The sequence below is a fragment of the Rana temporaria genome, chromosome 4 (genome assembly GCF_905171775.1).
Source record: "Rana temporaria chromosome 4, aRanTem1.1, whole genome shotgun sequence".
NCBI lineage: Eukaryota > Metazoa > Chordata > Amphibia > Anura > Ranidae > Rana > Rana temporaria.
In genome coordinates this window covers 128,642,741-128,656,545 of record NC_053492.1, presented here as the reverse complement: position 1 = coordinate 128,656,545, position 13,805 = coordinate 128,642,741, and positions in this window count along the sequence as shown.

The window sequence follows — 13,805 nt, the reverse complement described above, 5'->3', positions numbered from 1 at the left end:
ATCAGACAATAGAATTCAATTAACCTTTAAAACAATTATCACTCACACATAATCCCCCTCAGCATACACCCCACAGGAGGCTGTTATCTCCACAAGAGAGTTCATTAGCTATGCGAAGGGAACATTAGCATTCAGCAATGAAAGAGACCCTTTGTCCAGTTAACCCTTTGAGCTCAGAATACAATGTGGTACATCCACTTGTGACAAGCCATGCAGTTCCTTGTAGTCCCCCTGCACGAAGATCATAACTGTCCCGGCAGCATGCATGTGTCCGTTACACACCCCTTGTAATAAAAATAAGGATGTGAGTCCTCTTTATTGAATGATCTGGGGTCATAAAGACCCCAAATCTCTAATTTACCCTTAAGCAAAAGATCAAAAAATATATATTTTTTTTAATGTTGATTTAACAAAAAAAAATTGTATGGCCCAAGCATCAGAAGTGACATCAGATGTCGCTCTGGCCCTCCAAGGGCATAGAGACAAGTGGCTGACATCTTGGTCTCACTCTTCTCCTTACCCAGCTAACGGCAGCATTGGATTTCTCCCGGGCTTTACCGATCAGTCAAGTAGGCCTGGGAACACTGGGAAGCGACAGGAGGGGTACATTCTAAAAGTGAATCTGCCCGCGGGACCACTTTTATTTGAAAGAGAATCGCCCATAGTAAAAAAAAAAATACCGGGGTTATGGCAGTTAGCTGCTACTATAACTCCTGTATTTAACATCAAACAAATTACGTATTTTTACAATGGGCCGGTCAGCAAGTGGTTACGTTCACGGCCTTAGTCTGGCTCAGATGGAGAGCCAACAGGGGTCATGTGGGTACATGCAATGCTGTGCATGGATTCAGCCAGGGACCTCGGCTGTGGAATGCACTACCAACCACCATCCGACTGGAGTCGGACCACTTGGCCTTCAGGAGAAAGATTAAAACCCATCTCTTCTGAGGTCAAGGGGTTCCTTACCCATGAAATGGATACAGCGCCCAGAGGCGATTCAGTTCGCATGTGTTGCGCTTTACAAGTCTCTCTCTCTCTCTCTCTTTTGGGTAATGTATTCAGATAAGCAAAAGATGTATTGAAAGAGTCCAATTACTGTGTAGAACACATCAGTTGTTCGTTTTTTTTTGCTGTGCATATTCAAAAACACTGGCATCATTGTTTGGTGCAGGACAAACCCCATTTGGGGAAAAAAAATGTTCAGTGCAAGCCAGCAATATTTTTATATAATACCTATCTGCAATTTTAGGAGATAAATGGTTAATAGCCTAGCTGTTGACAGCTACTACCTGTACTTCATAAAAGGACGTTTTCTTTAATACTGAGAGAAAGACGAGCTATGGTAAATCATTTCTTTCCTAGTACGATATAGATGGGACTCTCAGCTCTGTGAAGTTGATTGATATTTGGGAAGTCAATAAGCTTTACTAGCCCAGTGTGGCTGCAGAGTCTTGATTAAAGGCTATATGAGCTTTCATGGCCTTCCTCTGTAATGATGAAAATGCCCCTCTGAGATATAGACATCTTTTAAGGAGAAATCTGTATGAGGATAATACGGGAACAAATGGCTTTCACAGTGTGCATCCGCTCAACCGACCTAGCACAGGCAGAAAATGTACTACTTGGTACATTAACACATTACCTCCTGTAATACAGAACACACATGGACAATCTTTATATTTACACCCCACTGACAAGAATAACACCATTCTAAATTTTCCTGGTATCGATTAAAGAGAGGTGCTAAACCCATTGGTTAGATTACTGTTCTTCCGTGTTGTTTAAAACTGCAATACAATGTATTCTACTGAGAATTTACATTTACTTCCAGTGACAAGGACAAGGGGTCCCTTGCTACTACTCCAGGATGGTTTTCTAGTTCCCTTTGTTCCACTCTGGTTATTGGGTACCACAGAGACATGTGAATAACTCCCAAATGCTTACAATCAGACATTTTGTGCTTGTAAAAAAGGAGCATTACAAATGGCATCCAATGCATATGCTAAATTAATTATGTTTTCTAAATCTAACTATACTAAGCCCTATGTAGTTAACAATACCAAACTGCAAATTGGGAGATAATTATTTTATTATAACATGTAACAGCTTAAAGGTAGAACAGAGGTTTGTGAGTTTAACTAGATAAGTATTTTTAGGACACTGGGCCAAATTCTCAAAAAGTCTGCGTAACTTAAATTTCAGCAGTTAAGTTACACTGACTTAAAATTTCTACCTAAGTGCCCGATCGTCAAAGCACTTAGGTAGAAATTTCAGGCCGTGTAACTTAAGTGCCGCTGTCGTAAGGCGGTCCTCCTCTCCTGGGGGCGTTTAAAATTTAAATGAGGCGCGCTCCCGCGCCGGCCGTACTGCGCATGCGTGTGACGTAATTTTCCCGACGTGCAGCGCGCAAACGTAATTAACGCCGGGCGGCTTTGAGAATTTCGACGGGACACTAAAGTTGCGACGGGTGAAAAAAAAAGACGCGCCGGGAAAACAAATGATTATAAAAAAAAATGACAGCGTCGCTCAGCATGCATTCCTGAGAGGGTGAACTCCATGCCAATTTTCAAAGAAAAAAACGGCATGGGTTCCCCCCCAGGAGCATACCAGGCCCTTAGGTCTGGTATGGGTTGTAAGGAGACCCCCCCACGCCGAAAAATTGACGTAGGGGGTCCCCCTACAATCCATACCAGACCCGTATCCAAAGCACGCTACCCGGCCGGTCAGGAATGGGAGTGGGGACGAGCGAGCGTCCCCCCCCTCCTGAGCCGTGCCAGGCCGCATGCCCTCAACATGGGGGGGTTGGTTGCTCTGGGGCAGGAGGGCGCACTGCGGGCCCCCCCACCCCAGAGCACCCTGTCCCCATGTTGATGAGGACAGGACCTCTTCCCGACAACCCTTGCCATTGGTTGTCGGGGTCTGCGGGCGGGGGCTTATCGGAATCTGGGAGTCCCCTTTAATAAGGGGGCCCCCAGATACCGGCCCCCCACCCTAAGTAAATGGATATGGGGTACATCGTACCCCTATCCATTCACCTGGAGGCAAAAAGTAAGTTAGTAAACACACAACACAAGGCTTTTTAAAATAATTTATTATTCTGCTCCGGATGCCCCCCCTGTCTTCGTTATTAGCTCAATTACCAGGGGGGGCTTCTTCTTCCACTCTCCGGGGGTCTTCTTCCACTCTCCGGGGGTCTTCTCCGCTCTCCGGGGGGGTTTCTTCTTCCGCTCTCCGGGGGGGGCTTCTCCGGACTCCGGGGGGCTTCTTCCATCTTCTCCCCTCTTCCGCTGTTGACTCGGCGAACCCCGGTTCTTCTGCAGCTCTCCGGTGCCTTCTTCTTCAGCGCTGGCTGCCTGCTATGTTTGTGTGTTAGCTCGATCTCAAACAGGCAGCCGGCGCGGTCTTCTGTGACGTCAGGGTCTTGTCTTCTGTTCTTCCGATGTTGACTCGTCGCCTGTTGTCGCTGTAATGATGGAAGCGCGCCTTGCATCACATTTATATAGGCATCACCGTCCCATCATGCTCCGGTAGGTACCCACGTGGTGGGTGCACGTGGGTAGGCACCCACCACGTGGGTACCTGCCGGAGCATGATGGGACGGTGATGCCTATATAAATGTGATGCAAGGCGCGCTTCCATCATTACAGCGACAACAGGCGACGAGTCAACATCGGAAGAACAGAAGACAAGACCCTGACGTCACAGAAGACCGCGCCGGCTGCCTGTTTGAAATCGAGCTAACACACAAACATAGCAGGCAGCCAGCGCTGAAGAAGAAGGCACCGGAGAGCTGCAGAAGAACCGGGGTTCGCCGAGTCAACAGCGGAAGAGGGGAGAAGATGGAAGAAGCCCCCCGGAGTCCGGAGAAGCCCCCCCCGGAGAGCGGAAGAAGAACCCCCCCCCCCGGAGAGCGGAGAAGACCCCCGGAGAGTGGAAGAAGACCCCCGGAGAGTGGAAGAAGAAGCCCCCCCTGGTAATTGAGCTAATAACGAAGACAGGGGGGGCATCCGGAGCAGAATAATAAATTATTTTAAAAAGCCTTGTGTTGTGTGTTTACTAACTTACTTTTTGCCTCCAGGTGAATAGATAGGGGTACGATGTACCCCATATCCATTCACTTAGGGTGGGGGGCCGGTATCTGGGGGCCCCCTTATTAAAGGGGACTCCCAGATTCCAATAAGTCCCCGCCCGCAGACCCCGACAACCAATGGCAAGGGTTGTCGGGAAGAGGTCCTGTCCTCATCAACATGGGGACAGGGTGCTCTGGGGTGGGGGGGCCCGCAGTGTGCCCCCCTGCCCCAGAGCACCCAACCCCCCCATGTTGAGGGCATGCGGCCTGGCACGGCTCAGGAGGGGGGGGGACGCTCGCTCGTCCCCACTCCCATTCCTGACCGGCCGGGTAGCGTGCTTTGGATACGGGTCTGGTATGGATTGTAGGGGGACCCCCTACGTCGAATTTTCGGCGGAGGGGGGGTCTCCTTACAACCCATACCAGACCTAAGGGCCTGGTATGCTCCTGGGGGGGAACCCATGGCGGTTTTGAATTTAAAAATTGCCGTGGAGTTCTCCCTCGGGAATGCATACCAAATGCCGTCGCTGGAATGGGCCTTTACAATGTTTGACTAACTTTCCACATTATAAAACCAGCCCTAGTTTTGCGCAGGCAAATTCGGAACTTACGCAGAAATCAAAGTGCTGAAATGCTTTGAAAATCTGCTTAAGTCCTCATTTGCATACGCAAAGCTGCATTTCAATGAGAAATGCCCCCAGTGGCGGATGCGGTACTGCATCCTAAAATCTGACCGTGTAAGTGTCTTACACATGTCAGATTTTCTGCCTAACTTTGGAAAAAGCCTTTTGAGAATCGTTTCCAAAGTTAGGCACAGGGATACGCAGGCTGAACAGCAGTTAAGTCTGCGTATCTCTTTTGAGAATCAGGCCCACTGTCTTTAAATTTGTTTTACTGTTTTGTATCACTGCATAGTGCTGTCCCATGCTCTGTAATTGTAATGTGTTTATGTGCTACAGAAGCCAGAGAAATAACAATTTTGTTTTACTGGAATTATACTAAATACCTTTTTTTTTCATAGCTTCACTTCTACTATTTTTTTTTACTATAAAAGAAGTTGCATAGTTTGTGTAAATATAACTGAAACAGTCTGCACTCCCAAGTTGATCCTGTAGAATAACTGACCTGGTTAGGCACCCCTTCCTCAGCAATACATGTCTATGGGATGACACTGTAGTCCAGCCTGAGCTCGTGTTTGATGGCTCGGTTCTCAGTATAGAGGCGGTGGGGGACAGATGCAGCATCGGACTAGGTAAGTATAAATGAGCCGCTTTAAGGATCATTGTCATGGCACCCAAACATTTAACAACATTTGACAAGTCATTCTCCTTGTAAATTCATCATCAATCATGATGTCCAGAGCCCACCCAAAAAAAAAACAGTGCACACAACCAATCCTGATGGCACACTTACCCAAATGACAGCTCCCTGTGCTGTTACCAATTATAAAAGAAAGGGCGGGGATGAAGGTGATATCATTGACCAAAAATTGCCAGTGATATCACTGTCATCCCAGTCCCTTTACTTAAAAGGGGTGGGGATTCCTGGTAATCTCAGTTGTTTCTAGAAAACAGTGACAGCGGGAAGCTGTCATATGTAGAAGCGTTAGAGATACCACTTCTATATGTGATTTTTGGCTCCCATAGAACATCGGACCAAATGGGCAAAATTTGGGACATTTGTCTAAATGTCCAAACAGCCGATGTTCGGTCCGAACCTAGGTTCGTACCGAAACCTTGATTTATCCCCAATGGAGGTGAATAATTATAAAAAATGCAACTCTGTACACAAAATAAACTGTAATTATGGCATATCACATTATAATGTTACTCTATAAATTTCTCATCTTTAAAACTGAATTCTAGGTTCGACTTTCTAAAACCTGAAATAAAAATAAAATGAAGATGAAGCGAATTATTTAAGTGATATTAAACTCTGTATTTTAAGCACTCCCAGCAGCTGATTTAATCACTTACTGAGTATGCAGTTTCTTTATCATTTAATCTCTGCCTTTTTTCCCATTTAAGCTAGTGCTATAACCTCTTTCAGGGTGGCACATTTCTCTTGCAGCATCCTACAGAGCCACCCTTGCATGCATGTACTAGATTTGTGTCTCTCTACACTGTGTGCATCACTCGAAACACACAGCCCCATAGCCTAGGATGGCAAGGCACTCCCCCCCCCCTTATTTTTTCCATGATAATAGACTGACTTGAGACAGCACTTTCCAGTGTTATCTATTTCCTGTGAAGACCGGAAGTTCAGGGACTTCATTGAGTTAATTGAGATAGCAGGAGCCGTCAGCATTGAAAGATGTAAACTATAGTGCTAGGGTAAGAATTCTAAGGCTTAAGCCTTGTACACACAACCGGGAATCCCGGCCGTGTGTATGCTCCCTAGCAGTTTTCCCGACAGGAAAACTTCCGGACAAAAATAGAGAACCTGCTCTCTACTTTTCCGTTGGGATTCCCGGCAGAGTGTTTCCTGTCGAGAAAACCGGTCGTCTCTATGCTTACCTGAAGGGGAATAAACCATGCATGCTCGATAACAGTTTGACGCATGCGGGTGTCAGAGAAGCTAGTAGACCAGACTGTGTGACTGTACAGAGGAGACTAAAAACGCATGTAGGTGAAAATATAATAATTTATTAAGATAAGTGAACAACACCAAAACCAATAAACAGTGACCCAAAAATAACTATAGACAGTATGTACAAAAATGTGAGATACCAGAATCGTAGTAAAAGCCAGGTCGAGGTCATACACAAGGGGATATCAGCAGGTGGGTAAGGATGGAAAACCAACAGGAACAGGGAGGGGAGGGATGGAGAAGCTGCAGAGTAGGGATCCAAAGTATTCAGGTGACAGGAGGACAGGTATCTGTGGTAATCAGGGGACAGATACAGGATGGGCTTGGGATAGGGATCGGGTCAGATCGGGTCAGGTAAGATGCAGGCTCAAAGTCAGGATAGCAGGCTCAAGGTCAGGGAGATAGATACCAAGGCGAGTTGTACTCGCCGGGTATAAATAGGGATGTCAATGATTGACTTCAAGTCACACCTGAGCGCGGAAAGAGCAGTACGCTCCACACTGCCGGGATCCATCCACTGGTGGAGACCAGTACAGCGTCCCAAAGATGATATAACACCAGCAGAGAGAAGTTCTCCTGATGGTTCCAAACTGCCAGGAGACACCTGCTGGTGGACCACAGTACTGCAAGCCAAATAATAATAAATATTACAAGCGGATGGAACCTTTCCTGACAGCGCGGTAGCATAGAACGTAATTTGGCCGGCTCGTCGTAGTCTTTGACGTCACCACGTTCTTGCAATTCAATAGAACGGCGGATCTTTTGTGTGGCCATGTTTGCGCTTAGAAGCGTTTTTTTTTTAAATAGTCAACATTTTTAAATGCCTGTAAACGAAAAGCGACTAAAAGCGAGTTACAGCGTTTACAAGCTGTTACAGGCGTTTGGGATTTAAATGCCTCTGAACATCCGTCCGGAATGCATTTTTTTGCTTTCCAAAAAATGCTTTTAAACTAGAAACTCTGTGTACACGTGTTGATAAGATAACACAGAGGAGAGTTCAGGGGCAGCTGAAAAAAACGCCCAACTGCTCCTAAACGTCCATTTACCAGCAGCGGTGTACATGAAGCCTAACAAATAGTATGCTAGGGAATGTTTTATTTTATTGTGCTCAGTGTGTTTAGCTCAAATATGCTGAGGGTTTAATACTACTACAAGTTTAGTCATAATTGTTAATATTTACCGGGAAATCCTTTAGAGCTATTAAACATCATTCACTTAGCATTTCACAGTCATCATTATTAAGATGATAAATGCTCGCCAGGCAAACGTGATAGCTGGTGAACATCCACTGATTGTCACAAGTACAGTCAATTGTCAAAATGGCTTTTAATTCAGCTGGCAAATCATTGGCTGGAACTCTGCATAGTGCTGAAACCGTTGCTACACACCAAGGGCCAGATCCACGTAGATCGGCGTAATTTTAAGCAGGCGTAGCGTATCGTAATTACGCTACGCCGCTGCTACTTTGAGAGGCAAGTGCTGTATTCTCAAAGCACTTGCGTCTAAAGTTACGGCGGCGTATCGTAAATGTGTCGGCGTAAGGGCGCGCAATTCAAATGGATAAGATGTGGGTGTGTTTTATGTTAATTCTACTTGACCCCACGTAAATGACTTTTTTTTAACAGCGCATGCGCCGTCCGTGGGGGTATCCCAGTGCGCATGCTCTAAATCACGTCGCAAATAAAATAGCCAAATAATAATAAATATTACAAGCGGATGGAACCTTTCCTGACAGCGCGGTAGCATAGAACGTAATTTGGCCGGCTCGTCGTAGTCTTTGACGTCACCACGTTCTTGCAATTCAATAGAACGGCGGATCTTTTGTGTGGCCATGTTTGCGCTTAGAAGCGTTTTTTTTTTAAATAGTTAACATTTTTAAATGCCTGTAAACGAAAAGCGACTAAAAGCGAGTTACAGCGTTTACAAGCTGTTACAGGCGTTTGGGATTTAAATGCCTCTGAACATCCGTCCGGAATGCATTTTTTTGCTTTCCAAAAAATGCTTTTAAACTAGAAACTCTGTGTACACGTGTTGATAAGATAACACAGAGGAGAGTTCAGGGGCAGCTGAAAAAAACGCCCAACTGCTCCTAAACGTCCATTTACCAGCAGCGGTGTACATGAAGCCTAACAAATAGTGTGCTAGGGAATGTTTTATTTTATTGTGCTCAGTGTGTTTAGCTCAAATATGCTGAGGGTTTAATACTACTACAAGTTTAGTCATAATTGTTAATATTTACCGGGAAATCCTTTAGAGCTATTAAACATCATTCACTTAGCATTTCACAGTCATCATTATTAAGATGATAAATGCTCGCCAGGCAAACGTGATAGCTGGTGAACATCCACTGATTGTCACAAGTACAGTCAATTGTCAAAATGGCTTTTAATCCAGCTGGCAAATCATTGGCTGGAACTCTGCATAGTGCTGAAACCGTTGCTACACACCAAGGGCCAGATCCACGTAGATCGGCGTAATTTTAAGCAGGCGTAGCGTATCGTAATTACGCTACGCCGCTGCTACTTTGAGAGGCAAGTGCTGTATTCTCAAAGCACTTGCGTCTAAAGTTACGGCGGCGTATCGTAAATGTGTCGGCGTAAGGGCGCGCAATTCAAATGGATAAGATGTGGGTGTGTTTTATGTTAATTCTACTTGACCCCACGTAAATGACTTTTTTTTAACAGCGCATGCGCCCTGCGTGGGGGTATCCCAGTGCGCATGCTCGAAATCACGTCGCAAATAGTCAATGCTTTCGACGTGAACGTAATTTACGCAAAGCCCTATTCGCGAATGTTTTATGCAAACGACGTAAACAACGGAAAATTCGACGCTGGCCCGACGTCCATACTTAACATTGCGTACGCCTCATAGACCCAGGGATAACGTTACGCCGAAAAAAGCCTTACGGAAACTATGTAAAAAAATGCGCTGGGCGGACGTACGTTTGAGGATTGGCGTATCTAGCTAATTTGCATACTCTACGCGGAAATCAACAGGAGCGCCACCTAGCGGCCAGCGTAAATATGCACCTTAGATCCGATGGCGTACTAAGACATACATGTCAGTCGGATCTAGCCCCCATTCAGGCGTATCTTGTTTTGTGGATACAATACAAAGATACGCCGGAGCATCCTAGAAGTTACGCGGCGTATCAATAGATACGCCAACGTAACTTCTTTGTGGATCTGGCCCCAAATGTCTGAATGTTGAGCAAATGTCCACCAATTTTGCTTTATGAAAAGGGTGAATGTTGCTAAAAGAAAACTGGGCTGATGTCGGAGGTCTTGACCATCATTTTATTTATAAATAAGCCCTAGGTATAATTTCATATGGATTAGACAGTTTTACTGTTATATCTTTAGTACACAGCGATATCTTTATACTAAAATTCATCTAAATGTATCTGTAATTATGTAATAGGTTGCTAGTCATAAATAATAATCTTCAACAATCCAATAAACTGAATATTAGATTATAAGGATGTTTTAAATATTGTGTATGCTATTAATTGGAATCTTACAGCATACAGTGGGGCAAAAAAGTATTTAGTCAGCCACCAATTGTGCAAGTTCTCCCACTTAAAAAGATGAGAGAGGCCTGTAATTGTCATCATAGGTATACCTCAACTATGAGAGACAAAATGGTCAATATCAAAAGTTCATCTCAATACTTTGTTATATATCCTTTGTTGGCAATGACAGCGGTCAAATGTTTTCTGTAAGTCTTCCAGGGATGTATCTTGGCCTAGGCGGACAAGGCCTAGGCCTAGGGCCGCACTTTGCGGGGGGCGGCAGGGCCAGGCACCAAAGCCGCCCCCCGCATGAAAAAAAAAAGACCCCCGATCCGTCCTTTTATTTAATCGGCTCCCGCGGCCGCCTTCCGGCTCCTTCATAAATTTAGCCTTCCGGCGCGGCGGTCTGTAGCGTGGTACTTGGCCAGGGGGAGGGAGCGAGTGACGCCCGCATTAAACGGCAAGTGATTGGCCAGACCGGGTGCATGTCATACCCGAGGCGGGCTCCACCATCATTTTCAAATACATTCTTTCCAAATCAGACAATGTGATTGTCTGGATTTGTTTCCACATTTTGTCTCTCATAGTTGAGGTATACCTATGATGACAATTACAGGCCTCTCTTATCTTTTTAAGTGGGAGAACTTGCACAATTGGTGGCTGACTAAATACTTTTTTGCCCCACTGTATGTCTAGTATTATATAATAATATAATTTGGAAGTGAGATTACAAAAAAGAACTCTATGCAATTTTCCACAGTAATCTAAAATGGGCTTTATTATTTAAATGATGTGCAAAGCTCACTTATTTCATAATGTTTTGTACAGAACAAAAATCTATTTTTTAAAAAGTGTCACTAATCATCTTGTATAATGTAACTGTATTTTATTATATTTATGTATTTTAGGTACTTATATAGCACTGTCAATTTACACAGCGCTTTACATATACATTGTAAATTCACATCAGTCCCTGCCTTTAAGGAGCTTACAATCTAAGGTCCCTAACTCACATTCATACATACACATAGTAGGGCCAATTTAGACAGAATGCAATTAACCTACCAGTATGTCTTTGGAGTGTGGAAGCAAACCGGAGTACCCAGAGGAAACCCACACAGGCACAGGGAGAACATGCAAACCCAGGCAGGTAGTGTCGTGGTTGAAATTTGAACAAGCGACCCTAGAAATTATATAGGAATATTTAGTTACATGTACAGTATGACCACCCCAAAACTATGCTTTTTAAATATTGTTTATAGACAGCCTCCCTAGTAAAACCAAAATACATAAAACTTATGAATTATAAAGCAAGGTTTTACAACTTTATTGGACACATTCTGAAGTTTATAGTTCTGCAACATTATGATTTTATTAAGGTTTAAGGTTTTATTTTTTTTCAACAAAAGTGTACAGTACTTTGGTTTTATTTTACTCAATAGTTTCAATTATTCAGATTTGGAACACTGAGTACAAACATGCCTTACAGTTTTGTGGTGGTGATGATCATTTAAACAATGTCCTATTGTAAGGTATTCTTTGCCCTCCCCTAAGCATAAATTAAAACTGGTCTGCACAACTCTAATGTATATTGATCTATTTGCTTAAAATACATGTTAGCAGGCAAAGTTATCTTGCTTGTCACTAGATGGCTGTGTTCGCCATATAGTCTGAGACAGGGAAAGTGGTAATTGGGTGTTAGGCCCTTTTTAGCGAAAACAGCTGAAGGATGTGTGTGACAGACTCGGACCCTCTTATATCTAAAATCATCCTATGTCCACTAGGGGCATAGGGTGACTGAGAAATGATATCTTGGACTACCTGAGATGGGATTATTATGCAATTATTATCCACAATATATTCCAGGATATCTGTAAAGAACTATTTACTGGTTGTTGATTCTGAACTCAACGGGTTAATTGTAAGAGTGACTCATTCATACTGTTAGATGCTAATGCCATCACCTCCAGCCATCTGTCTGTTCTCTGTGCTAATTGACCCTGCTATTGTGTGAAGATGTCCTGTGTTTACACTTATGCTAATGTGTATTGTATAGCAGGTGAATGCGGAGACGGGACGTCTACTCTGAAAGGTCATATCTCTGAGTCACCTTGTCTGGGTAAATGATTAGTTAATTAGCTCATGTTAATTGTCAATTAAAGCGACACAGTGCCGTATCGCAAAAAAATGGCCCGGTCATTGAGAAGCCCAATCTTACGGGGCTAAGAAAGAAAACGAACACAGCCATCACATCTAAGAATTAATAAGCTTCAATATAGTAACTATTTGCTTTTAGATTTATTACTGCTTTAAACGTAGATATGTATTTTCATCTCTGACGCTGGATACTAGGGGTGCAACGGATCAAAAAACTCACGGATCGGATCGTTTCTCGGATTAGAGTCACGGATCGGATTATTTTTCGGATCAGCAGAAAAAAAAAGACAAGACAGGGGATTTAAATGAAGTGGGGCGTTCAAGCTCCTCCGTTCCTCCGCTCGCCATGACCACGCTGTTTGTGGACTGATTCCTTCCCCAAAGTAGAGGCAGGATGTGGAGGCACTTCGGTAGCCACCACAGGCAGTCTGGAGGCCGTTCCAGGTTAGAACGTAACACTGGGCACTGTGGGCAGTCAGGGGAGCTCACCTAGACCGCCGCCGGGTGGAGCAAGATGGCCGCCACTCCAGGAGGTAGGCCGACGCTATGGCCTGTCCCAAGGCAGGTGTAGGCTGTGGATGTGCTGCGGGAGCGCTCTCAGGCACTCCGGAGGCTGATCCAGGACCAGGAGGGGAGCAAACTCTAGGCAAATCAGGCCAGGAAAGCTTGTTGCGGCCACCGACAGGTGGACCAAGATGGCCACCGCTCCGGGAGCTAAGCCAGCCTTTCCTATGGGCGATGCAAGACCGGGAGGTAAGTGGATCACGTGTGTTGACCCGAAGGTGTTGATCCGTATGGATCACGGATATATAGTGCCTTGAAAAAGTATTCATACCCTTTGATATTTTCCACATTTTGTCATGTTACAACCAAAAACGTAAATGTATTGTATTGGGATTTTATGTGATAGACCAACACAAAGTGGCACATAATTGTGAAGTGGAAGGAAAATTATAAATGTTTTTCAATTTTTTTACAAATAAATATGTGAAAAGTTTGGTGTGCATTAGTATTCAGCCCCACTGAGTCAACACTTTGTAAAACCACCTTTCGCTGCAATTACAGCTACAAGTATTTTTGGGGATGTCTCTACCAACCTTGTGCATCTAGAGAGGGACATGTTTGCCCGTTCTTTGAAAAATAGCTCAAGCTCTGTCAGATTGGATGGAGAGCATCTTTGAGCAGCAATTTTTAAATATTGACACAGATTCTCAATTGGATTTAGGTCTGGACTTTGACTGGGCCATTCTAATGAATATGCTTTGATCTAATCCATTACATTGTAGCTCTGGGAAAAATTAGGCCTCGTACTCACGACCAAACATGTCTGCTGAAACTGGTCCGCGGACCAGTTTCAGCGGACATGTTCGTTCGTGTGTAGGCAGTAACGTACAGAATTCCAGCAAACAATCGTCGGCCAGACCGTTTTCCAACGAACAACTGTTTCCTGGTCTTGCTTTAAAACAGTCTGCTGGAATC